The sequence below is a fragment of the Ornithorhynchus anatinus genome, chromosome 1, assembly GCF_004115215.2.
Source record: "Ornithorhynchus anatinus isolate Pmale09 chromosome 1, mOrnAna1.pri.v4, whole genome shotgun sequence".
Classification (NCBI taxonomy): domain Eukaryota; kingdom Metazoa; phylum Chordata; class Mammalia; order Monotremata; family Ornithorhynchidae; genus Ornithorhynchus; species Ornithorhynchus anatinus.
Window position 1 is genome coordinate 26,179,938 of NC_041728.1, and position 26,900 is coordinate 26,206,837.

The 26,900-nt window shown below is 47.8% G+C and overlaps 1 protein-coding gene across 2 annotated transcripts in view; it reads right to left on the bottom strand.

Annotated features, from left to right (window-relative positions):
- Positions 1-26,900, bottom strand: part of LHFPL2 (LHFPL tetraspan subfamily member 2) — a 183,498-nt gene that overhangs the window by 51,081 nt on the left and 105,517 nt on the right. For both annotated transcript variants that reach the window (XM_029064720.2, XM_029064709.1), the window contains one exon: positions 16,513-16,569. The gene's annotated coding sequence lies outside the window, so the exon portion shown is untranslated. The remainder of the gene's footprint in view (positions 1-16,512; positions 16,570-26,900) is intronic.

A 26,900-nucleotide genomic window follows, 5' to 3' on the forward strand; every position in this document is an offset into this window, starting at 1 on the left:
AGTTTCCTCTTCTGTAAAAGTGGGCCCGGCATACCTACTCTCCCTCCGTCTTAGACTGTGAGTCGGGGTGAAAGTGAAATTGGACTTCTAGCTGAACAAGGGGGCGGGGCCAAGGGATAATAATTACGATGGTATTTGTTAAGCGCTTACTATATGTCAAGCACTGTTCTAAGTTCCGGGGTAGATACAAGGTAATCAAGTTGTCCCACGTGGGGCTCAGAGTCTTAATCCCCATTTTCCCAGATGAGGTAGCTGAGGCACAGAGAAGTGGCTTGTCCAAGGTCACACAGCAGACCAGTGGCGGAGCTGGAATTAGAACCCACATCCTCTGACTCCCAAGCCAGGGTTCTTTCCACTAAGCCACGCTGCTTCTCTAAAGGAGCCGCCGCTGCAGTAGCGGCATCTTTGACTGTCTTCCTCTCCCGATAAGACCGAGCATTTTGCTGGGATGGGAGCACGGGGCGGTGGTGGGGAGGGGATGGGACACAGTGGGAGCGGCAGTTGCCGGAAGCCATAGCGAGCGCTTAAATAGAATAATTATTATTACGTCCCACTGGGCAGAAGGGCAGGGCCCGGCCTTCCTCCGCTCCTGGGTCAGCACGGTCCCCTCGGCAGGGCCTAGAGTCCCGCCAGGCTCACCGCTGGAGTAGACAGTGCTGCCGGCGGTCGAACGGTGGGCCGGGCCCGGCTCCACCATCTCGGGCGGGGTCCAGCCCTCGCTCCGCCCGGAGGCCCCCGGGCCAGCCCGTTTGCCTCGGCACCGAGAAACCGTGCCATCTCTGAAATAATTCAAGTCGGGATGGGCGCCCTGGCACTTATTCCTTTACCGGTGTCCCCTTCCGGACAGTTCCACCTTACTCGGACCCCTGCCGAGAACTCCTCTGGGCGGGGCAGAGACCGTGTCCAATCTGATAACTGGCATTTGGCACGCCGGTAGAACTTAATACCGGTTTAATCATCATAAATAATACTATCATTATTTGCGAGCTCTGAACACTGGGTTCTGATAGTAACAGATGATTTCCATTGTGCGCCAGGGGCAGGAGAAGCCGGCAGACACCCAGGGCTACTCATTAGGTTTTCAAAATGCATGAAATTTGAATACCCTGGACAGAATATAGAAACTTTGAAAGCGCACGTACAATAGAAACCTTCTCTCCACTTCTTATTACCCACAGCTCTTCCCCCCAGGAGCAGCCAATACGTCCTTTCGGGCTGCTAGGGACCGAAAATGGGGCTATTATGGGAATGGCTTGGCATCCTCTATTATGGACCGGGTTGCTGAGAATGCTTTTTGAGATTAGGCCACATTTAACACCAGCAGATGTTCGCATTTGGCTTAATTAGCCGTCCATGTGTCAGTCAGCCTATTCTTTCGCTCCTCTGCCGCTCAGAGATTGCTCTCTGCGGGTGGCTGGTGGGCCTGTGTGATGTCGGCACGGCTATTACTGAAACACCTGTTCTCTTCATTATTTCCTTCTTGGCTGCTCCAACTGCCTGGCGACTGATCAATGGGGACTGGGGTATGTGTGGGTTGGCGGGGGGAGGGGGTTGTTGAATTGTTTGATTAAAGGAGGAGTTCTCAGCTACCGTCTCCTCCCAGAGTCCGATCCACCCGTCCCCACCGTAGGGAGGAGGGGGAGAGGACGGAACGGCCAGCTGGGGAATGCCGGAGGGGCCGGGGACATCAGTGGGGAAGACTTGGACTCAACGGGAGTCCTGAAAATAGCTCTCTATCGGGGTGGTGAAGACCCCCAGCATGTATGCAACGTGGCCTAGTGGAAAGAGCACGGGAGTCAGGAGGTCATCGGTTCTTATCCCAGCTCCGCCACTTGTCTGCTGCATGACCTTGGGCAAGTCGCTTCACTTCTCTGTGCCTCAGTGACTTCACCTGTAAAATGGGGATTGAGACTGTGAGCCCCACATGGGACAGGGATTGTGTCCAACTCGATTTGCTTTTATCCACCCCGGTGCTTAGTACGGTGCCTGGCACATAGGAAGTGCTTCGCAAATACAATTATTATTATGATGTACAGATCTGTGATTTATTTATTTATTTATTTATATTAATGCCCGTCTCCCACTCTAGACTGTAAGCTCATTGTGGGCAGGGAATGTATCTGTTTATTGTTATACTGTACTCTACCAAGTTCTCAGTACAGTGTTCTGTACACAGTAAGCCCTCAATGAATATGACTGACTGAATGAATGAAAAGACTGCAGAGGCTACCGAGGTGGCTACCTTGGCAACCGCCCACTGGTCTGAGGAAGTACGGCCCTCTGCTGAGATCACTTTGGCCACAGATGGGTTTTGCACACAGAATGCCTTCATGTGCTCCCTGCCATATGCTGCGCTCCTGCCTAACCAGTCGCTCGTTGCGCTCCGGGTCCTAACGGGGTAATGACCGGTGGGAAGACGGGAGAGTGCGATGGCACGGGACAAACCATATCTGCCGTCACCGATTTCTCCGCCGGAGATCTCAGCCGCAGCATTGGCGTGACTGGATGTCAACGGTTGACTCCGACTTGTCACAGCAAAGGGAAATCCCAGTCACTTGGTCCCGGAATGGCTGGTGATTCTACCCCTTCTGCCCGATGGGGTCATTCAACTGCTGAGCTCCATTTCACACCTCCCAACCCTCACACCAGAGTCCAAGACCCACAGAACCACTCCCCCTCCTACTCGCTTGCTTACTAACAGTTCCCAACACTCCTGTGGTCTGGGCACATACCAACAACCCTATTCTCTTTGTTTTACAAACACTTACTAAAAACAAACCCCGTTCCTGTCAAAACCCAGAATGAAATGCCGGCCGACCACAAGTGCTTGAACAGCTACGGCTCGGAATGTTTCTAGTCCAGAATCCCACTCCGACAGGTAGTAAAGGAGCCATTATCCTACTTACCATATATCGCATCCCTCCAGCATTCAACCCACCGCAATTCCAGTTCAATACATTTGAGTAATAGAGAAGCAGCATGGCCTAGTGGTTAGAGGATGGGCCTGGGAGCCGGAAGGATCCGGGTTCTAATCTGGACTCTGCCACTTATCTGCTGTGTGACCTTGGGCCAGTCACTTCACTTGTTTGGGCCTAGGTTCCTTCATCTATAAAACGGGGGTAAAGACCATGAGGCCCATGCGGGACATGGACCGTATTCAAACTGATTAGCTTGTAATTATTCCAGCTCCGGTGCAGTGCTTGGCACATAGTAGGGACTTAACGAGTACCATAAAAAAAGGAAAACCGATAAATGGTCAGAAACAGATCCCATCAATATTCCCACTACCAGAGGTGTCGGAGTCCCAGAGGCAGTGGGGGTAATGGCCCCCAGCGGAGTTTGAGCTGGACTTCCAAACGTGCTCGTTTCAAACCTCTGACAAGACCTGAAAATTTCCATCTGGGGCAGAGAAGTGTCAAAATGGCTGCTTTTTTTCCTGTAACCCTTTGAAACTTTTCCCATCCCAGTCCCCGTGTTCCCTAAAATCCCTGATCCTCTTCACCCTCCTCACCTCATAATGACAAGTTGGGCCCTTCATCCACTACCAAAGTTGGCCAGAGTCGACAGACCCATCCTCATCTATAGTATTTGTTGAGTGGCTCCTGTTTATGAAGAGCACCATACTAAATCTGGAGAAGAGAAGTAAAAGACACAATCCTTTGCCTTCAAAGCATTTATAATCTAATTGTTGAGAAAAACTGACACAAAATTATTTCCAAATAGTGGGAACATGAGGGTAGGGGAAGGAGGGTGGAGAAGGGGCGAAGAAACAGAGATAGAGCCAGTGATGGCTGGAGTATCGAAAGACCGATAGCTGAACGAATAAGTGAATAAATACACAGAATATGTGAATCGCTCTGCACAGAAGGGTGGCTGTAGGGATGATACCCAGCACCCTCTGGAGGATTTCCCCACAAAATTCACAAATGCTTCGAGGAAGGCTCGTTTATGTGCAGCCCGCGAGGGAAACGGAGAAGGCTCTTTGGGGAACCCAGTAATTCTGAAGTGGAAAGAGGATAAATATACAGAAAAGGTAGGGGAGGACTGGTTCGGGGTGGTCTGAGGAAAAAGCCGCTGAGAGCAGCGAGGCAACAGCAGGCCGAAGAGAAATTCTGGCTGGAGACGTTTCCTCCTCAGCCTCCCCAGGGGCGGGTGGGCGGGAGGAGGCTCTGCGCCCTGAGTCATTCGGAAACAGACTATCAAGCCCTGGAAAACGTCCTGGACGCCCAACGGCCACGGCCGGGGCAAGAGGCGGGCTGAACTAACGGCTCTTCTCGAGTTTCCCGGGCCTCGGCGAAAAGGCGCTGGAAGTTGCAAGAGCAAGATGCAGGGCGGGCGGACAGTCAGAATCCCGCCCTATCTGCTAAAACACCGGGGCTGTGCTCTTAGGAGAGCCTTGTGTGAGGGGAAAATATAACTCTAGTAACCGTTGATTCAGGGGGAAGGGATGGGTGACAGCGTGGGGAGCGTCTACTCTGTTGTACTCTCTCAAGCGCTCTCTGCACAGAGAAAGTGTTCAATACATAACACCCATCGACTGATTGGAAGACAAGACCAGGATGGTCATTTCTCACTCCAATTTCCTATGCTGGCCGGGCTTGGGCTCCCCACCCAGTTGGTTCTTGGAAACTGTGCTTCATTCCATCATATTTATTGAGCTCTTACTATGTGCAGAGCACTGTACTATGCACCTGGGAGAGTGCGCTACAACAATAAACAGAACATTCCCTGTCCACTACGAGTTTACAGTCTGGAGTGGGGGAAATGTCAAAACGAGTAAATTGGACCCAATTTTCTTTTAGGGACAATGTTATATGTTGAGGATATTCATATTCGGATAGGCCTATTTTTACCAAAGTGAACCAGAATTGGGTGCTTGGGCAATTATACATCAATAAATGGTATTTATTGACCGCTTACTGTTTGCCAAGCATTGTAGTAAGTGCTTGGGAGGATACAATACAAGATCAGTAGCATAAGCTACATTAATCATTTATATCAAGTCAGAATGGTTCGTTGATAATGTAGCTGAATTTTAGTTTGTCAAAAGTTGACCAGCTATGTCGACACGAATAATAATTGTATATGTTAAGTGCTTACTACATGATACCCTCACCGTCCACTCTACTCCACCTCTCCCTGCCCTTTTAATTTTTCTTCCTTGTCCCCCCCCCCGCCTTGAGCCCCATTCTCCCATGGCTTCCGTGAGGGCCCCTCCTGTTTCTCATCACCCGAACTCCCTGAGCTAATGCCATCAAAAAAGCTTCACTCTAGAGTCAAAACACGATGTATTACAAAGCTGAAAACAGGGGGGAATGATTGAGAAACCCAAGTGCCATTAAATTCGGAACTCACAACATCTTAAGTCAAAGGATTAACTGGTCTTTTTGAAAAAAATGGCACTTGTTAGGTGCCGTGTGCCAGGCACCGCACTAAGCACTGGGGTAGATACAACATAATCAGGTTGGACACAGTCCATGTCCCACATGAGGCTCACAGTTTTAACCCCCATTTTACAGGCAATACCAGTGAGGTACAGGGAAGGGAAATGACTTGTCCCAGGTCACCCAACAGTCAAGTGGCTGAAACAAGACTAGAACTCAGGTCTTCTGTGCTCTTATCATTAGGCCATGCTGCTTCAGGTATTATTATTTTGCCCCCCACAGTAGAACACTTCGCATCCTTGCCACACTGCTCTCTTATTGTACTCAGTACGGTAAAGTCGCAAACCCTGCCTGGCACAGCGTGGTAAGGCTGAGGCAGATGCAGGGAAAAGGAGCAGCATCACAGAATAAAGCCACACGTACGAGTGCTTGGCTCTTTCTTCCTGCCCCAAATCTACTCTTATAAACCTATGGGTTGTTTGATGCTCCTTACACTGTGAGCCTCAGGTGGGATGAGGACTGGGTTCGACCTGATGGTGATGATGACGACGATGGTATTTTTTAAGCGCTTACTATCTGTCAAGCACCGTTCTAAGTGCTGGGGTCGATACAAGTTAATCAGGTTGGACACAGTCCCTGTCTCACATGGGGTTTACACTCTTAATCCCCATTTTACAGATGAGGTAACTGAAGCCCAGAAAAGTTAAGGGAAATGCCCAAAGTCACACAGCAGATAAATGACGGAGCTGGGATTAGATCCCATGACCTTCTGACTCCCGGGCCCGTGCTCTATCCACTACGCCATGCTGCTTCTCTGAGAAGAATGGTGCTTGACAGATAGTAAGCGCCTGACAATTATCATCATAATATTAATGATAATACCGGAACAGATGCAGGTTGTAGGAAGGACGTTCCGACAAGCAATGTGGCGTAGTGATTAGAGCACGGGCCTGCACATCAGAAGGACCTGGGTTCTAAACCTGGTTCTTCCACTTGTCTGCTGGGTGACCTTGGGCAAGTTACTTCACTTCTTTGTGACTCAGTTACCTCATCTGTAAAATAATAATAATAACTGTGGCATTTATTAAGCACTTACTATGTGCCAGGCACTGTACTAAGCGCTGGGGTGGATACAAGCAAATTGGGTTGGACACAGTCCCTGTCCCGCATAGGGCTCATGGTCTTAATCCACATTTTACAGATGAGGTAACCGAGGCACAGAGAAGTTATGTGACTTGCTCCAGGCCACACAGCAGACAAGTGGCCGAGCCGGGATTAGACCTTCTGACTACCGGGCCCAGACTCTATCCATTAGGCCATGGTGGATTAAGACACTGAGTCTCAGGTCGAACTGGGACTTTATCCAATTTGATTAACTTGTATCTACCCCAGTGCTTAGTGCAGTACTTGGAACATAGTAAACACTTTATCAAATACCATTTAAAAAAAATTATTTAATTCTTCCATGGTTTTTGATCCAGATTGTGTCTTGAAGACATGTTTTGGAGCATCCTGCCGGAGAAGATCTGCGGATTCCCCCGCCTCTACACTGTAAACTCATTGTGGGCAGGGAATGTCTCTCATGTTGTACTCTCTCAAGAGTTTAGTACAGTGCTCTGCACACAGTAAGCATTTAATAAATATGATTGAGTAGCTGAACATCTCCCAGGAACTTTCTCAGCAGGATCAACTGAGGGGCGGTGTCGGGGGCTGGGGAGGTTGGGGGGAGGGTTCTGACCGGATCAGGGTGGGGCGTGACTCTCTCCCCTTCTGCCATAGCTCCCAGCCCTCCAGCAGCGGCTCCTCCTCTGTCGCCTTGCCAGCGTTCACGTAAACGGCTCCACCTGCCCTCACCCGCGGCCGGAGGAGAAATACTGATGTCATTTCCCAGGCTTCCCCGCTCCAGGGCCCAGACGCCCATCCATCAGCTTTCCATCTGTCTGCTCTCCACCCAATTCGGGCCCAGGTCCTCTGGCATTCCCCCTTCACACCGAGGGCTGGGCTGGGGGGAGGGAAGGGGACCGGTGTCTGTCCCCCTTTAAAAGCTGCTAATCAGATCTGGTCTTAGCAGCCTGGAACGATTCAACCTGGGCTACCCCGGGAGCTGTGGCCCAGGAAGGAGTTTTTGCCCACTCGCAGCTGGATGGGCGGCTGAACAGACGGAGGGACGCTATCTGGAGCAGTGACTCACTCCAATCTGATTATCTGACCTTGAGAATGTGGTGCTGATTGAAGGCGACGACCCTGGCCGTCAGGAGGAGGCTCGTGCTACGCGAGATGCAGAGCTCGGAGCAGGTGGGAAGGCCCAGATCTCACTGAATTCCGCGAGATGCAGAGCTCGGAGCAGGTGGGAAGGCCCAGATCTCACTGAATTAGGAGAAAGCAGAAGCGGGAGCAGCAGGCTTTACACAAGAGCCCTGTGTGTGAAACAATGAACTGGTGTACCCACTGGGTCAGGCACTGTCCCGCCTCACTGTTCTCTTCACCCAAAGTACTCTGCCCCCATCAGGCATCCAATAAAGCGACTTGCACCCAGACGCAGCGTGGCCTGGGAGTCGGAGGACCTGGGTTCTAATCCTGACTCTGCCACTCGTGTGGAAAAGTGGGCAAGTCGCTTCACTTCTCTGGGCCTTAGTTACCTCAACTGTAAAATGGGGATTAAGACCGTGAGTCCCGAGTGCGGTAGGGATGACAGTGTCCAAACTGATTAGCTGGTATCTATCCCAGCGCTTAGTACACTACCTGGTACCTTGTAAACGCTTAACAAATGATGAAGTAGGCCTGTCTTCTGTGTCGCCGCTGAAACTCCCCTGCTTCTCCAGCTCACCGATTCCTATTAGCACAACCACTGGCAGCGGGACGGGACGGTATTATGATTCTTTGAGCTCCAACGGCTTTGAAAGAAGACACAGGAAGGAAGAACTCCCCCCGGGGATAATGACACTGTTAATCTCAGGGTCGGGATTGCCCTAAGGGTCAATCGCTTTGAATGTCCCGCTCCACTCCTGTATCTGTTTCCAAGTGGAATCCCCGCTCCCAGTAGTCCCACTCCTGGACGAGCGGCTCGGCTCGGAGTAAGGGGGAGTGGCAAGACCAAACTGGAAAAAGGGAAGTAGTCCCGGTGTCCATACCATTCTGGCTGTCTCAGGAGAAAATGGCTGCTTGAGCTAGTGATGATGATGATGATGGTAGTTAAGTGCTTACTATGTGCCAAGCACTGTTCTAAGCACTGGGGTAGATACAATGTCATCAGGTTGTCCTACATGAGGCTCACAGTCTCAATCTCCATTTTACAGATGAGGTAACAGAGGCACAGAGAAGTTGAGTGACTTGCCTGAAGTCATGCAGCTGACAAGTGGGGCCAAAAAATATATCTCCTACTAGCAGATCTGCCATTATCTATGCTAAATAGCTATCGTGATCTAAGACTCTTACTTAGGTTACTATTATTTAAGGCTATTACTTAGCCCTAATAAAATCACAGTTCCTCGAAGAGGCCTTCCCCGACTAAGCCCTCACTTCCTCATCTTAGCCCTCCCATCTGCAACATCATTGCACTTGGGTCTGTTCCCATTCATTCATTCATTCATTCAATTGTATTTACTGAGCACTTACTGTGTGCAGAGCACTTTGCTGTGCCCATACTCACTTTGGTATATACCCCTCACCCAGGCCCAGAGCACAAATGTACAAATCCACCTGGAATTTGTTTTTTAATGTCTGTAAGCTCTTCGAGGGCAGGGATCGTCAGTAACTACTCTTCTGATTTGGACTCTCCCAAGCACTTAGTTCAGTGCTCTGCACCCAGTAGGTGCTCAATAAATACCAACATCAGTGATGACAAAGATAATTATTTTTAAATGATGGTACATATTAGGGACTTGCTTTAAGGCACTGCAGTGAGCCAAGCATTGGGATGGATTCAAAATAACCAGATGGGACACGGTTGCCAGACACTGTACATGCCTATTAACCTTACTATACTTTCCCGGGCACTTAGTTTAATGGTCACTAAATACTACTGACTGACTGAATGTAAGCCCCTTAGAGGTTGGGAATATGTGTCCTAAGCGCATAGTAAAGTTTATCGTTACTCCTACACAGGACCAACAGTTTAAGAAGTAAGGAGAACAGGGACCTAATCCCCATTTTACAGTTGAGGAAACTGAGGTCCAGAGATTTGTTAAGCGACCTGCCCATGGTCACACGGCAAGCCGATGGAGGAGCGGGGATGAAAACCCGGGTCTCCTGACTCCCAGCCCCGTGTCGTTTCCATTCATCAACGAATCTAATTTATCAAGTGCTCACTGTGGGCAGAGCACTGTACTAAGTGCTTGGGAGAGTACAATTCAACAGAGTTGGTAGATGTGATCCCTGCTCACAATGAGTTCGCAGTCTAGAGGGGGAGAATTAAGCCCCACTGCCTCCCAGAACACCCCATAACCATCTCGAGTACAGAGAGGCTTTCTGACTTCTTTTTTCTGTCATGACAACACCAGGGAGAAAAGCAAGAAGCCGCCTACAATGACCCTTACGGGAATACGAAAGCTTCTAGACCAGAGAAATAGCTCTGAGGGATGGAAAGATTCTCAGCTGACTCCAGTTTCTCACACGGGGTCAGTGAATTGCATTTGCATCCAGATTTGTTTGGCATTTGCCTTCATTACATGGATCTGACAACCTCAACCATGAGTTAATGACAGGAAGTGTTCATTTCCTTGCAAACACGAGCGGCCTCTGTGTACAGTAGAACTCTGATTAAAATTAGTCAGAACCCCTGAGAGTGTCTGCGTTTCCCCTTCCTTCCTTAACTTGTTTTCCCTGACTCCATAGACTCAGACCCTAGGGAAGGGAAAAAAAAGTCCTTCATCTACTAGCTCGTGTAACTGGAAAATAAGGAGTTCTCTGTCAGAAACGGGCATTGAGTGAAAGAATATCTTTCAAAAGAATCTTGATTTTGAAGAGTACTTTTTATGTTCACAGAGTGTTCTCCCATCAGATAGCTCACTCAATCTGCACACTGGCCTTGTGAGGTAGAAAGAGACAGATGTCACCCCCACTTTACAGATGAGAAAACCGAGGTCCAGAGAGATTTAGTGACTTGCCCAAGGTCGCTTAATAGAGACCAGTGGCAGGCATTGGATTAGAACCTAGGCTTCTGCCTCCCAGTCCCATATCCTTTCCACTGAACCACAATGCCCGACTCCCCACTGTGAGCATACACCACCTGCGTGGGATGGGTGACCCAAAAAATACATTTCCAAAAATAATTTCCTGTTCCAGGGCTTTCTTTAGTGTTACAATGTTCTAGTATTCCAAGCACTTGCCAGAATTACAATTAGTTCCCCAACTGGTCACCTGATGAACTGTCCCCTGACTGATACTTTCCAAGGGAGCAGAATGTGAAGAAGAAGAGGAGGAAGAGGACAATAAGGAAGAGAAGGAGGACAAGGAGGAGGAGGAGGACAGTCTTTTTGTATTGCTTTTCAAACCACCTGCCTCCTGAAGGCAGCACTGAATATGGAAAAATGAAAACAAATCTAGGTGCTTCTCATATGATTAATCAGGAGTAGTCACTGAGCGTGCACTGTGTGCGGAGCTCCACACTTAGCATTTGGGAGAATACAAGAGAGGTTGAAGACCAGATCTCTGCCCTTGAGTTCCTTGGAATCTAACAGAGGAAGACATATACAGTGTAATTCAGGAGGCAGAAGAGGCTACAAAGGAGGACTGGTGAATAAGGAAGTGCTGAAAGAGTTGAGTGCATGAAAATCCCCCTTAGAAGGAGAAGTGCATAGGGCCAAAGAGAAATGTTAATGATGAAGTCCACTGAGCAGATTGTCTTTGGCTTGAGCAAACAATGCCTCAAGGGAAAAAGTTCAGATCCCCCAAACTCCAGGAAATCTCCCAAGGAGCAGCAGACAGGTCTAAGTTCGGCTGCCCAAGTCATCAAACACAACAACTCTTTTTCTTTTTTTTTTTCATCTACCAGAAAGCTCCACCACGGCCTCCTCCGGTTAAGCTATTTCATCCAAAGGGAATGTCCCAGATGAGTCATGTGACTCACTTGAGAAAAGTATTCCCCTGGCCCTACGCCTCCTCCTGACACCAATCCTTCCAGGGAGAAGACTGAAATCTGCAGCAATATTTAGGCTGTAAACTGGCTTTTTTGTTCTCCATGGTTCCCATTGCCTTCCTCAGAGAAAACATCCCACCTCTCCAAAACATGGCAATTAAATGGTCAGGTCGTGCCCAAACTAGTATGGCTCCTGGAAACATTTTTCATGTAGCCCAGGATTTTCAGAAAAGGAAACTGTGGGTTAGAAAACATGGAGAAAGTACCATTTTTATTCGTCTGAGAAAAATTACCACACTCTAAACTAGGCCGGAAGAGTCAAGTCGAGGTTATCACATTTACTAGAATTCTGTCTCCCCGCTCTAACTGTAAGCCAGTTGTGGTCAGGGAATGTGTCTACCAACTCTGCTGTACTCTGCCAAGTCCTCAGTACAGTGCTGTGCATACAGTAAGTGCCCAATAAATACCACTGATGATTTTATTTTCTGGGAGGATTGAGAAAAGGGCTTTGTAAATAATGGTCCATTTCCAGTGTTGTACGACAACTTCAACTTCAGAATGTAATAATTTTGATGCTTCATCAATGGTATTTATTGAGTGCTTACCGTATGGGCAGCCCTGTATTAACTGCTTGGGAGAGTAGACCTGCCCACATGAGCCTACAGTCTGTTAAAGAGATTCCTATGTCCCAGAGCAGTATCTGTTCCACAAAGCAGACTGTGGGATAATAAAAGGAGTCTGAATGTGTTTAACCGAGGACGTCTCAGATGAAAGCTGAAACGACCGAGTGGCCGGCGGTGAGGAATGAGAACCCTTCACATAAACCCTCACCAGCACTAGGGCCAATGCCAATTCCTTGTTTTTTATCCTCTTTAAAGAACATCTCTGAGTTGCAGCAGGCACCGGAATACCGAGTAGATCCCAGAACTTGGAGACAATCATATAATGAATAGGCACTTACGGCTCTGGCTTTCGGTGGAAAACACTGGTAGACTCTGTGGGCTGTCCCACTGCCAGACCTCTAAATTTTGATTTCAAAGAAGCTAAATATCTGTCCGGAGGCACACTCGAGCACATCGTTCTTCAATCGAGCAGTCCTTTGTGGAGCTCTTTAGGGGTGGCTTGCCCATTCCATAGAACAACGTGGCAATAATCAATCAATCACTGATAGTTATTGAGCACCGACAGAGTACCAAGCCCTGTACTTCGGAGAGCACGACAGAGGAAGATACGGGTTCCTTGACTTCAAGGAACTTACGGTCTAAGAGCCCTCTATCTCGGAAAGCACTTGCAGGTTCATTTTTCATAATAATGTTGGGATTTGTTAAGCGCTTACTATGTGCAGAGCACTGTTCTAAGCGCTGGGGGAGATACAGGGTAATCAGGTTGTCCCACGTGGGGCTCACAGTCTTCATCCCCATTTTACAGATGAGGTAACTGAGGCACAGAGAAGTGAAGTGACTTGCCCACAGTCACACAGCTGACAAGTGGCAGAGCGGGGAGTCGAACCCATGACCTCTGAATCCGAAGCCCAGGCTCTTTCCACTGAGCCACGCTGCTTTTCATCCCCTTTAGGCAGGACCGCAAGTGGCTTCTCCCCTATTCCCCATTCGCCAGCGCTGCCGGTGGTCTCTGGGTACCAGGCTGGGCCAGATCCACTGGTTAGTTGGCGCTCCCCAAGTGGAGCTCAGCTCTGGCCCCAGGAGCTGCCCTGGAATTCCGGTGGCTCTATGGTCATTTCTCCAAACTTCCCCTGGAGCGGGGAAGCCGGTACCTCCTTGCTGCCGGCTCAAGTCCCAGCCTGGCTGACTCTTCCGGGACCGCTGACCTTTGAGTTGGTCAGCCCTGATGCGGGGCAGGCAAGAGGTCAGCCAGCCCTTGAGAAGAAGGTGGCTACGGGCTCCAGGCCAACAGTCGAAGTATGACTGTGGGATAATAATAATAATAATAATAATAATAATGATGGTATTTGTTAAGCGCTTACTATGTGCCAAGCACTCTTCTAAGCGCTGGGGGAGATACACGGGAATCATGTTGTCCCATGTGGGGCTCACAGTCTTAATCCACATTTTACAGATGAGGTAACTGAGGCACAGAGAAGTTAAGTGACTTGCCCAATGTCACACAGCTAAGTGGCGGAGACGAGATTAGAACCCACGACCTTTGACTCCCAAGCCCGGGCTCTTTCCAATAAGCCACGCTACCCCCTCCGTTTCCCCTCCTACCCCAGGTCTCTGAAAAAAACCTGTCAAGGAAGTGGGTGGGGGTCCTGGATGGGTTTGGGAGCAGGCACTGTGCTAATAATAGCAATATTAACTATGGTATTTGTTAAGCGCTTACTATGTTCCAGGCACCGTACTAAGTGCTGGTACAAGCTAATAAGGTTGGACCCAATCTATGTACAACATGGAGCTCACGTTTTTTCAGATGAGGTAGCTGAGACCCAGAGCAGTTCAGTGAGGCCCAGGGTCACACACAAGATAGGTGGCAGAATCAGGAGGTGGCAGAATCAGGATTAGAACCCAGATCCTTTTGACTCCCAGGCCCATGCTCTATCCACTAAGCCACGATGCTTCTCCATACATATTAATACATCCATTCATTCACCTGTATGTCTGATTCACATCTGTGACACTAAGACAGATATGAGGTAATTGGGTTAGACGCCATCCCCATCCCACATTGGGCTCACAGTCTTAATTCCCATTACACATTTGAGGTAACTGATGCTCAGAGAAGTGGAGTGACTTGCCCAAGGTCACCCAGCAGACAAGTGGTAGAGCGGGGATTAGAACCCAGGTCCTTCTGCCTCCCAGGTCCGTGCTCTATCTATTAGGCCACACTCCTTCCCAAGAGCGGGGGCTGAGGCTGCTGAAGGAGCCGACCCTAGAGGTCCCGGTGCACGGTGGGGTCGGACACGCGGCCGCCTCCTGAGCTACTCCACGCTCTGGCCAAGTCCCTGAACCTGAATCTCCCCGCCTTGAGGTCACTAGTTGCTTAGAGCCCCATCTCTTTTGGCCACACTAACCCCTCCTCCTGATATCATTCAGTGCTGGGGAACGGCGCCGGCACCGGACTTGCTTCCTTCTCAGAGCTGCTGTTATGTCACCCTTAGGTTCAAAATACCAATGAATCTCAGTGGGAGACCATTAGCACTCCCTCACACCCCTCCTCCTCCCTCCCCAACTCCCAGGAGCAGTTGCCCGGTCCTGGCTTTCTGCCAAGAGCTGCGCTATGGATGTTGGAGAGAGACCGGCAGGGCAATACGGAAGAGGGAAACGGAGGTAGCTTAGGGTTACTGGTAGGGAAAGGGAGGAGAAGAAGAGCTGGAAAGATGGGGCCATGTGTGATCACACCATTATATTGGACCTCATACGATGTCACGTGCATCACAGGTCACGTAAGGGGGTTAGCGAGATAGTCCAGCCCCAGGCCCTGGTATTGGTTAATCTGACCCTCCCACAGAGGAGGATGGCAAACCAGAGAATTCAGCTGGAATCTGCCGACCGCTGGCTCCAAGGCTCGCCACCAGCTCTCCCCTCCTTACTTAGCTGTACTCTTCTCTGCAGTTGTGGATCTTCATTTCTCTGAAGCTCACCTCTTTATTAATCCTACCTGCCTCTCAACTCACCCACCTTACTCCTCACACCCTTCCCTCTATCTGGAACCCTCTCCAACTTCAAATCCATCAGATCGATCAGTCAGTGCAGAACACTGTACTAAATGCTTGGGAGAGCACAATATAACATTCCCTGCCCACAACGAGCTTACAAATCTAGAGGACAGTTATCTCTCGCTCCAAAGCCCTCCTGAAATGCCACTTCCTCCAGGAAGGCTTTCCTAATTCCCACTCTCCCAAGAAGTGTCATCTCAACAGTCAGCCTTAGCACTTATGTATTTATTGATTTAAGTACTCCATCCATCTAGTCACTTTTCTATACTCTTGCACTTCTCAATGCAGCATATTCCTCCTGCTTCCACTCCACATGCATAGTGTCGGTCTCCCTTTACACTGTAAGCTCCTTCAAGGTAGAAACCATTCTCCACTCCCTTCTTTCCACCCTCAGAGGATGTTTCTGTGGCAGAAGGAGATTGAGAGGGGAATGGGAGATTTCCTGTAACCCGGCCCCTTGCCCAGCACAAAGCTATGGAGAGGAGCAGAGGGAGGCGGTTGAGAAGCCCAAAGCTAATCCACAAGCAGAACAACAGGCCAGAAGGACTGGAAACTATAGGGGACATTTCCCCGCTAATCCCCATCACATCATCCCGATCACTCAACTGACAGTACTCGGTCGAGATTTACTGTGAGGAACACTGTCCCAACCACTTCGGGGAACACCCCAGAATGATAAGACATGTTCTCTGCCCTCATGGGGCTTGCAGTGTAACATGAGGAAGTGGACACAAAAGAATTTACAAAAAGAGGAAGGTGAAATGGATATGTAAATAAGTGAGCGCTTAAATAGGAAGTTATTTAAATCCATGCTTCACATCAGTGTCAGGGGGATTTCACATTTTTGTGAACATTCGTGTATTTCTTCCACTTATTCATATCATTTTCCTGTGCTTACTTTTTGCCGTTAATAAATGTACATATATTTTCCCTCTTGTTTCCATTGTCTACAGACAATTTACTTCGGCTCGTCTCCCCAGTTAAACTCCTCAAGGGCAGGGACTACCGCTCTTACTCTTGGGTGCTCCCAAGCTTCCTCACCAGTAGAGTGATCTGCACCCAGTAAGTAGGTGGACATAAACATGAGTAAATGAATAACCGAGAATGGCCAGTTTCAACTTTGAGATTAGTATAGGACAGGAGGCAGCACAGAATGTTTCTGACACCAGGTTATGATTCACAGGCCTGAATGTTTATTGCATTCACTGCCAGTTACACAACCTTCTCCGCTTTCCTGAAACCACCATAAAAGCTCATAAGCAACTGATGGCCCCGATCACAAAACCTCTGGCATTCCTCTGTAAACTCCCCAGATTTTCCCCTCTCGGCCCGGCCAAAGAGGGTTCCCAAAGGCAGCACTGTGAACCCCATTCACTCACCTCTCTGGCGCCCTGGAGCCGACGAATCCAGTACAGAAATGGAGAAGTCAGGAAAACCTGCAGAAACAAATTAAACAGAATGGAGGAGCTGTGTTTGAACTCCAAAACACTAACACACACAGTTTTAAGATCCCAGTGGATAGAGCCCAGGCCTGGGAGTCAGAAGGACCTGGGTTCTAATCCTGGCTCCGCCACTTGTCTTGACCTTGGGTAATTCACTTCACTTCCCTGTGCCTCGGTTCCCTCATCTGTAAGATTAATACTGTGAGTCCCATGGCGGGACATGGACTGGGTCCACCCTGATTAGCTTGAATTTACTCTAGACCATAAGCTTGCTGTAGGCAATCAATCTTATTAATGGAGCACTTGCTGTGTGCAGAGCACTGTACTGAATGCGGACAGCTTGGGAGAGTACAATACAACGGAGTTGGTAGACATATTCCCCGTCCACAATGAGCCTGCAGTCTAGAGGGGGATACAGACTTTATATATAAATTAAGGATCTGTACACAAGTGCTGTGACTGAGGGTGGGGTGGAATAAAGGGTGCAAATCCAAGGGCCAGGGTGACACTGAAGGGAGTGGGAGAAGAGGAAGGCCTTGTTGGAGGAGATGTGCTTTTAATAAGGTTTTGAAGGAAGGGGAGAGTGATTGTCTATTAGATATGAAGAAGGAGGGTGTTCCAGGCCAGAGGCAGGATGTGGGTGAGAGGTTGGCAGCAAGAGAGATGAGACTGGGGTATAGGGAGTAGGTTGGCATTACAGCAGCGAAGTGTGAGGGTTGGGTTGTAGTAGGAAAGCAGCGAGGTAACGTAGGAGAGGGCAAGGAGATTGAGTTCTTTAAAGCTGATGGTATGGAGTTTCTGATTGACGCAGAGGTGGATGGGCATCCTGGAGGTTCTTCAGGAGTGCGGAGATGTGGACTGAACCTTCTGTAGAAAAATGATCCAGGCTGCAGAGTGAAGAATGGACTGGAGACTGATGCAGTAATCAAGGCCGGACAGGATAAATGCTTGGATTCACGTGGTAGCAATTTGGATGGAGAAGACAGGGTGGATTTTAGCGTTGCTGTGAAGGTTGAACCGACAGGAACCTACAGGGAATACGTCTACCTACAAGCCTACCAACTCTGTTGTATTATACTCTCTCAGGTGCTTAGTACAGTGCTCTGCACTTAGAAAGCACTAAATAAATACCATTGACTGATTGATCTCAGGGGGTTCCATGACTTATCAAACTGGGATCCCTCAGCAGCATCGGGTAAATGCTTGATAAATATTATCATTATTATTATTTTTACTACTAGTTTGAAGATGTGGTGCTTCCACAACACAAGCGGGCTGATGCACGTCTCCAAAACACTAACCAATCAGGAGAAACTCAATATATCATGGAGACAATGAACAGGACAAATCTGGCACCCAATAATATCCTTTTCCTTTTAAATGGCCTAAATCAATGAAATTCCATGAATGCTTGGCATGCTTAATTTTTCTAATGCACTTTTCCCACTGTTCATTTCATTTTGCCCTCACAGCATGTCACAGTCTTTTTCATTCAACTCTATTGTTTTCCAAGACTAAAGTTATACCAGGGAGAACAGATGAGATTTCAAGCTTCAGAGCCAACAGGGTCTCAGACTGTAAATGAATAACTCAAAACTTCAGTAATGCTGAAACAAGCAAATTGTAAAATAACTTTAAGTTCGCCCTTATTATTGTTTAATGGTACTCATTCATTCATTCAATTGTATTTGTTGAGCGCTTACTGTGTGCAGAAGACTGTACTAAGTGCTTGGAAAGTACAATTCATCCTTAAGCACTTAATATGTGCCAGGCACTATACATAGCCCTGGGGTAGATACAAGAAAATCAGGTTGGACGCAGTCCCTGTCCCACATGGAGCTCACAGTCTAAATTGGAGGGAGGATAATTTAATCCTCATTTTACAAATGAGGTAACTGAAGACAGAGAAGGTAAGTGACTTGGCCCAAGTCACAAAGAAGGCAAGCAGTAAGGCGGGGATTAGAACCCAGGTCTTCTGACTCCCAGGCCCAGGCTCTCTCCACTAGGCCATACTGCTTCTCAGTTATGTCCTCTGACTACCAGATCGGTGCTCTTTCCGCTAGGCCACTTTTAGCACTTATCCCATATGTGTAAATTACATTTTATACATTATTATTTATAGTATAATGTCCATCTCCCCTTAAAGACCGTAAGCTCACAGTAGGCAAGGAACATGTCTACCAACTCTATTGTATTGTACTCTCCCAAACACTTAGTATAGTACTCTGCACACGGTAAGCACTCAGTAAGTACCATCGACGACGATTCCAGTAAAGAGTGCAAATCGGCTCACAAGCCTGCCTCTACGGCAGTAATGCGAAACCATGAGCTCAGGCGGGCAATCACAACGATGCAGAGGTCAGCCACTACGATTCTTCCATAAATACATAGCATCTGTAGATGGATCGAGGCCTGATGTGTATGTTTCAGTTGACAGTGGGAATGAGGAGAGATGGTCTCCGTTTGATTCGGGGTGATGGGCCAAGTTGGACATTTGAAAAACTCCCCAAATGCCTAGAAAAATCAAATCTTTTAGCCTCAAATTCAGCCCAGAATGTAAACAGATGGAATTGTCTCCCAGTTCGGGCAATCATAAAAGATTTCTTCATTTCCAGATTTCCTCTGATTCATCCAAATCATTCTGCTTAAGCAAGGCCTTCCCTCTGCCGCGATAAGTTGAACATTGATGAGTGTCGGCAGAGCACGGCTCTGGGAGTCAAGAGATATGGGTCCCAGTCCCGGCTTTATCGCTGTGTGATCTTGGACAAGTCTCTTTTCCTCTCGGTGCCCCAGTTTCCCTGTCTCTGAAATGCAGCTCATAAACAATATGGCCTGGGGGAAAGAGCCCAACATGAGGGTTCAGGAGATGAGTCCCCAGTTCTTCCAGACCCTCCAATAGCATCAAGCAGAATCTTCTGACCACTGGTTTTGAGGTACTCATTCAAGCTCTCTTTCTCCTACTTACCCTCACTCCTCTCCCAATACAACCCAATTCCTAGGGTTCACTCCTGTCAAGTCAACCTACTCACTGTTACCTTGTTCTCATCTCTCTTGTTGTCGACTTTTTGCTTCTGCCCTCTCTTTTGCCGGTTTCCCCCACCCCTTTCTCATCTGGTAAAATCATTACTCCCCCACGATCAAAGACTTCGTACAATCTCATCTCCTCCAAGAAGTCTTCCCTGATTAACTCATTTCCCCTCTCCCTGTTGCCACTTCAGGAACACACACCCTCTGTTACAAGGGAACTGAGTCAACACCTGTTGGTAAATTCCTGGACTCACTTTGGACTGACTTTTCCTCCCCGCAGAAGGTGACTACCCCCAACATGGCTGGCCACTCAAATGGATAAAAATCTCTTCAATCAAAGAGAGGTCAAACACAGAGCCAGCCCTAGATGAGAAAAGTTTGTCTCCCCTTTGGCAGATTCATTTGCCTGAGCAGGGAACTGGTCTACCAATTCTATTAAACTGTACTCTCCCAAGCACTTAGTACACTGTTCTGCACACAGTAAGTGCTCAGTAAATATCACCGATGATGATGACCCTCTGCATCGCCACACTAACTGCCATCTTGTCTGCCCCCCATCGAATAGAGATTCTGTCCAATATTTTTAAGGGCCGAGCCTCCCTCCACCTTGGCTCCTTGCCCTTGAGTTGTGTGGTCCAGAAGCAAAGCCCCAGTTCACAGGGACCTGGGCGAGGCATGTTTTGCCTCTGGAATGTAGGGGTGGAGGGGATGAGGAACCACCTGTAGATATGTTCTAAATTCCATGTGGCCCCTGGCATTCTCCTACAAAATGGCAGGTGTGCTGTCATTACATTCCACTGCATGTTCGATATATATATATATCGGCTTTCATACTCAAAGACCATACCATTCACCTAGGAAAGTCGCCTGTGGGAGTGTGACTGAAAGGACAACATGGGATCCACAATCCCAGTCACAGATGTTGTCTTTTGTGCAGCCATGTGTGAGGTTTTGCAGCACCTGGTGTGGTTTTCACTTTGACCTCCTGGTTCCTCAATGCAATGCTAAGAAGGAAAATTTAAGAATTGTTTTTTCCCCCCTCAATCTGGACCACCTAGTGATTGACCCGTAGCTCCATCTGACCACAGTCAGCTCCGACCTCCAAAAATCCAACTTACCACCTGTGGTGAGCTAAGGCCTCTCTTCACCTCCCATCCGCCCAGATCCCCAAACCCAGGGGAGAGCATTAATGCAGGAGAAAAGGTTTTGAAAAGGCATCTATTGGGGTGAATGAGTCACATGCAACCGCTAGGGTCTGGAAAGAGCTGTTTCAAGCCTCCCCATGGCTCCAGACACTCAGACAGTCATCTTATCCTCACAGTCTTTGTCCTCAGCAGGAATTGGAGATATGTTCCATTTATGCAAGGGAATTCTTTTTTATTGTGCAAGACTTCGACCATCTCAGGTGTGAGCAGTGGCCCAGGGATGTCTGACTGGCCTACGAAAGGAAAGAGCTCTGGGTTGCTTCCCACGACTGAAGCAGAGAACAGGAAAAGGAGCTAAAAAGTAAAAAAACAAAGTTGCATGGGTCTTCTTGGCCAAACTTGAGGGGAAGGTAAGAAAGAGGGAACGGAGGGGACAAGTTGCCCAGAACAGAACCATCGATCTGGAGCAGTGGAGGGGGATGTTCATGAAAGATCCCGCTTGCTGGCCCCGGTGCCGACTTACATTTTGAGTGCCGGGATGAGGGAGGTGTAGGGATTTTAGGTGGGGATGGGGCCTGGGAAGGGACAGCCTTCAAGGAAATAAAAGACCACCATCTTGGACCTGTTTCACCCCGACTGGAAACTCCTTTCAGAGGCTCCGCTGTCAGGGCGATCACCGGATGCCCTTCCGGATGCTGTCGCCTACAGCTTTTCTCCAGGGGAAAGGGATACCTACTCCCACTGGACCCAAACTCATGGCATCCTCTTCCGTGGCCCCTTGAACACAAGCGCTGCTTCTGGCTTGGGCAGAGGGAGGCTGGGTGCTTTGAAACGTTCAACCGCCAATCCTACCTCTGTCCTGGAACGCCCTCCCTCCTCACATCCGCCAAACTAACTCTCTTCCCCTCTTCAAAACCCTATTGAGGGCTCACCTCCTCCAGGAGGCCTTCCCAGACTGAGCTCTCCCTTTCCCTCTGCTCCTCCTCCCCTCCCCATCGCCCCGACTCCCTCCCTGTGCTCTACCCCCTTCCCCTCACTACAGCCCTTATATATATTTGTACATATTTATTGCTCTATTAATTTTATTAATGATGTGCATTTATCTATGGTTCTACTTATCTATTTTGATGGTATTGATGCCTGTCTACTTGTTTTGATTTGTTGTTTGTCTCCCCTTCTAGACTGTGAACCCGTTGTTGGGTAGGGATTGTCTCTAACAGTTGCCGAATTGTACTTTCCAAGCACTTAGTACAGTGCTCTGCACACAGTAAGCAGTCGATAAATACGATTAAATAATGAATGAATGAATGCTTCTACTGCACAAAAATAGCTGTCTCTCCCTGCAAAGTTAGCCGGCTCCTTTGGCCCCACCTGCCCCCGAGCTGGTCTTGCCAGTAAGGCAGTGCCACCTGCAATCATGGCCACCAGTCTGTTTGGCTGCCACATTCATGTCCGACAAATCCAGCCCGGGTTCAATGTCAAGATTTAACAAAATAAAATGAGTCATTGGATTTTAAACCCCGGGAAACTTATCATCACTAAAAACAAACAGGATAGGGGTGACTTTAACCATGACCCCAAATATAAGAAACCAAAGCAGACTCTGGACAATATTCTATCAAGCAGGGGAGTTCCAGATTTATTTTAACTGGATGAACTCTCTGCATTGTACACTCAGTGCCAGAATATCCATAACAAAGAACCATAGAAAAGATATCAAATGAACAAAAATCCCCCAAGTTCTGAACTCATTTTTGCTCAAGAATCAAAGAGATTTTCAGAACTTGGGATTGGGCAGTAAAGAAATCTAATTTTAATTTTTAATAGTTTTAAGATCTTCCATCTTCGGCTAGCGAGGCAATTAAGAATGTTGATATTTTCTCTTTGAAACTCTGGCATTACATTGAGAATCAAGAACCAAAGAGAAATGCTCTACACTGAATTATTAACATTGGGTAAGCAGCATGGCTTAGTCAAAAGAGCCTGGGCCTCAGTGAGAGAATCTGGGTTCTAGTCCTGGCTCTGCCACTTGCCTGCTGTGTGACCTTGGCAAATCACATCACTTCTCTGGGCCTCAGTTTCCTCATCTGTAAAATGGGAATGCAATACCTGTTCTCCTTCCTACTTAGACTGGGAGCCCTATGTGGAAGAGGGACTGTGACCAAACTGATTATCTTGTATCTACCTCAGCACTTGATGTATTCCTTGGTACACAGTAAGCATTTAACAAAAAACACAATTATTATTATATTATTGTCTTTTACGTCTATAGCTTCAGACTCCAGGGATCTCACACACTGAACACACACAGAAATCCTTTCCAACCTTCATGCAGGTTCCTGAGGGAGAATTCCTAACCGTTATGTACCCAGAATTTTAAGTTTCACGAATCCAAACCGTTTACTAGGTCAATCAATGGTATTTTTTGAGTGCTTACTGTTTGCAGAACACTGTACTGAGCAGTTGGGACAGTATAATACAGTTGAGTTAGTAGACATGATCCTTGCCCAGAAGGAGCTTACAGCTTACAGGGCAGATGGCAGAAACAGAAACATGGTTGAGAAAACTGACACTGATGAAATGCGTAGCCCTGGATGATGATAATAATAATAATAACGATAATAGCCCACTAAGTGCCAAAACACTGTGCAAAAGTCTAAGAGGAGATAAAAGATAATCAGTTTAGACAGAGACCCTGTCCCACAGAGGGCTCACATTTTAAGAGGGGGTTAATAGGATTACAGTCTACAGGGTCAAAGGGGTTAAATATATGGCATTATGCCCATCTTGAGGCCATTACCAGCTCTCTTTCCTATGCCCACATAGGGAAAGAAAAAGAAATCTGAGAACTTTAAAGTCTCACATAATTTAACCCTTGGTCTTAGAAAGTTTGTGGTTCATCTTTCTTTAAAAAGTCCACTGGAAACAAGCACCCAGCTAAGGCTATTGTGACTATGAATCAGAGAGAATATTTCTTGCCTGTTTTTTATTGACTAAAGCCAGTGAACTCCAACTATCCTTCAGATGCATTTCCCCAACTATAAAAACTTCCCTGTGCAAAATATCCCTTAGTCAGGGAAAGCTTATTTGTATTAATAGCAAAATTGGTTACCAGCAAATTCACAACCCACCACTGGCTTAGATATTTTCCTCTCCACAAAATCCTCCTAAATCAGTGAGCTGCTGAAGCTTCTCTGAGAAGTCTGAAAATCATTTATTTTCCAAGTCGATTCTGCTGATGTGTCACTTTAGGATTCTTGGCTCTTTTTTTTTTTTTTTTCAAGAGACCACCTACGCTAAGTGAGAAAGCTGCTCTTTAGCAACCCCATCTGTTCCCGGAGCTTTCTCCTCTCCTCTCTACTTAGAACTTCAAATGGGAAGAGAAACCTGAGAGCACAGTTAGCAGAACCAAAAATGATACTTTTGCATACCCGCTCCCTGCAAGCTTAATGGGCAAAGAAAAGACTCCAGAGAAATTCTGCACCTTCATACACCTAAACCAATCAAGAAGAGTGCTTTATTTTACTCTCCATGATGATATTGATAGTATCCGCTGCTGCCTAGGTGGTCCAGGACTACAGACTGCACTCCCTTTCTTCCCATCGGTAGCCACACACGATCTTTGCTGCTGGGCACAGACTGCTCAGGGGAGAGAGTGTGGATGGTTACGGGCAAATCATCACTGCTTCTTCAAGAACAACTAAACCACATGCCCTACTGGTCATAGAACATAACTTTCCCTCTTGATCATTGAGCAGCGGCCATCCCCAATAGCCAAGGGGCCCAAAATATGCATGACTAAATTTTCATGGACAGTGCAAGAGATACCCTCTCGGTGACACTGACACCCACGAATGCAATCTCCCCATGAGCTGCACTGCCTGTGAACCAAAGGACAGCTCCTCTACTTGCCCAGAGCAAGTTGAGTAAAAAATGTACTTTGGTTCCAGGACCCTGGAAAACTCTGGCAAATTCACAACCCACACCTGATTTAGACATTTTCCCCATTACACATTCTCTTCGTCTTGCATGGCCAGCAAAACCCACCTGGCCACTGTTTGAGACCCCATTTGGGATCTACATGGCCGGCATGCCCATTCTCACTGTTGGACCAAGTTCATTTTACCGTACACACAGTGGGAGAACTGTCACAACTCGACAGTCTTATCTGGGGTCCCTTCAAAACATTTTGAAGCCCCATCTCCTCTAAAAGGCCTTCCCTAAGCCCTCCTTTCCTCTTCTCCCACTCTGTTCTGTGACGCCCTAACTTCTCCCTTTATTCATCCCACCTCCCCGCCCCACAGGACTTATGTATATATTTGTAATTTATGTATTTATATTAATGTCTGCCTCCCCCTCTAGACTGTAAGCTCAATGTGGGCAGGAAATGTGTCTGTTTATTGTTTTGTTGTACTATCCCAAGGGCTTAGTACAGTGACTGACTGACTGTGGTGGTGTGATCTGATCTCCTCCCAAGGAAGTCTCCAAACTGTCCCTCACTCTCCACTCCTCTGATTCCCACCTGCTGTTCACCTATCTCCCCAGCCTGGGAACCCCCCAACTCAGCCTCGTCAACCAAGTCCCTCCCACCTTCTCCAAGAGCTCGTCCCTCATCAATTCTTCTCCTCACACCATCCCACCAGCCACCCCAGCATGGATGTAGTTATCTATTACTGACTTGTATTTTTTATGGTATTTGTTAAGCGCTTACTATGTGCCAGGGACTGAACTAAGCACTATGGTAGAGACAAGCTAATAAGGTTGGACCCAATCTATGTACAACATGGGGCTCACATTTTTTCAAAAGAGGCAACTGAGGCCCAGAGCAGTTCAGTGAGGCCCAGGGTCACACAATAGATAGGTGGCAGAGTCAGGATTAGAACCCAGATCCTTCTACCAGGCCCGTGCTCTATCCACTAAGCCACGATGCTTCTCCGTACATAGTAATACATCCATTTATTCACCTCTATGTCTTATTTATATCTGTTAACTCACTCTTATGGCCATCTATCATTTCCCCCATTAGACCGCAGAGATCACCGATTTTACTCATCCCGTGAGTCCCCCATAGGCCCGTATAGTAGAGCTCTGTGCGTAGCAGGGGTCAGTCTACATTGTTGACACTGACGAAGACGCAGCTCAAGTGGGTTTCCTGAATAACAAACAGCTCGTGAGGGGAACGAACCACTTAGCTAAACTTCCTCAAGTAAATGAATATAAACTCCATTATTTACCCAGAAAATGGGGGAAAGTGCAGTCCAGGGTGAAAAGGATAAAGATGTCTTTCATTCACCTCGAAAAAAAGAGTTTTGTCTCTTGCTTTCTTGCCCGCTGAGAACCCGGCCCGGGGTTATATGCTGCCATCTCCCCAAGCCCACCTGCCCTTCTTACAGGTGATTATGAGCCCATAAAGCGATGTCTTTTTGCGGTCAGCCAGGGGGATGGGGAAGGGGTGGTCCCGTCTGCAGTAGCAGTCCAAAGTTGGACTCGATTTTGCAGATGGAGAAGTAGCTGGCCTCAGGGAGACTGGGAATTCAACAGCCTCTAAGAAATATGCTAACTGTGGTTTCACTCACCACAAAGAACCTTTTCTTTCACTTTTTTAAATTTCTGTCGTTCGAAATGCACACTTGGGCCAGATTGCTTAAAATTCTACTGTGGACAATCCCTAGAATTTCCCAGAGTTATACAGTTTCCTGTGGCACGACAACAAACAAACCCTGCGCATTTTATAGACCGCCTGTCAGCAACTTTCGAATCAACAGGATTTGAAAACCAAGAGCATGCAACCGTTCTCGACAGGAAGTGCCCTCGAGTCAAAGAGAATTCTTTGGAAATTATTTCATTAATAGCTTTAATCAAGTCAGCTTTATGGAAGGGCCTCAATGTGTTTTTGCCTCAGTATTGGCATGTTCTGATGGGGAATGGTTTCACTTGCTTACAGACAATTCCTCTTTCCTTTCTTCCTTCTTCCTTCTCCCCTCTCTCCTCTCCCACTCCCTTTATAGGAGAAGTATCAGCCTAGGGGAGAATAGCCTGGGCCCCGAGAGTCAGAAGTTCCAGAGCCTCTGGGGTGACCTCGGGCAACCCACTTATTCTCTCTGGGCTTTAGTTTCCTCCTATGTGAACTGTCAGAGAGATGCCTGCTCTCCT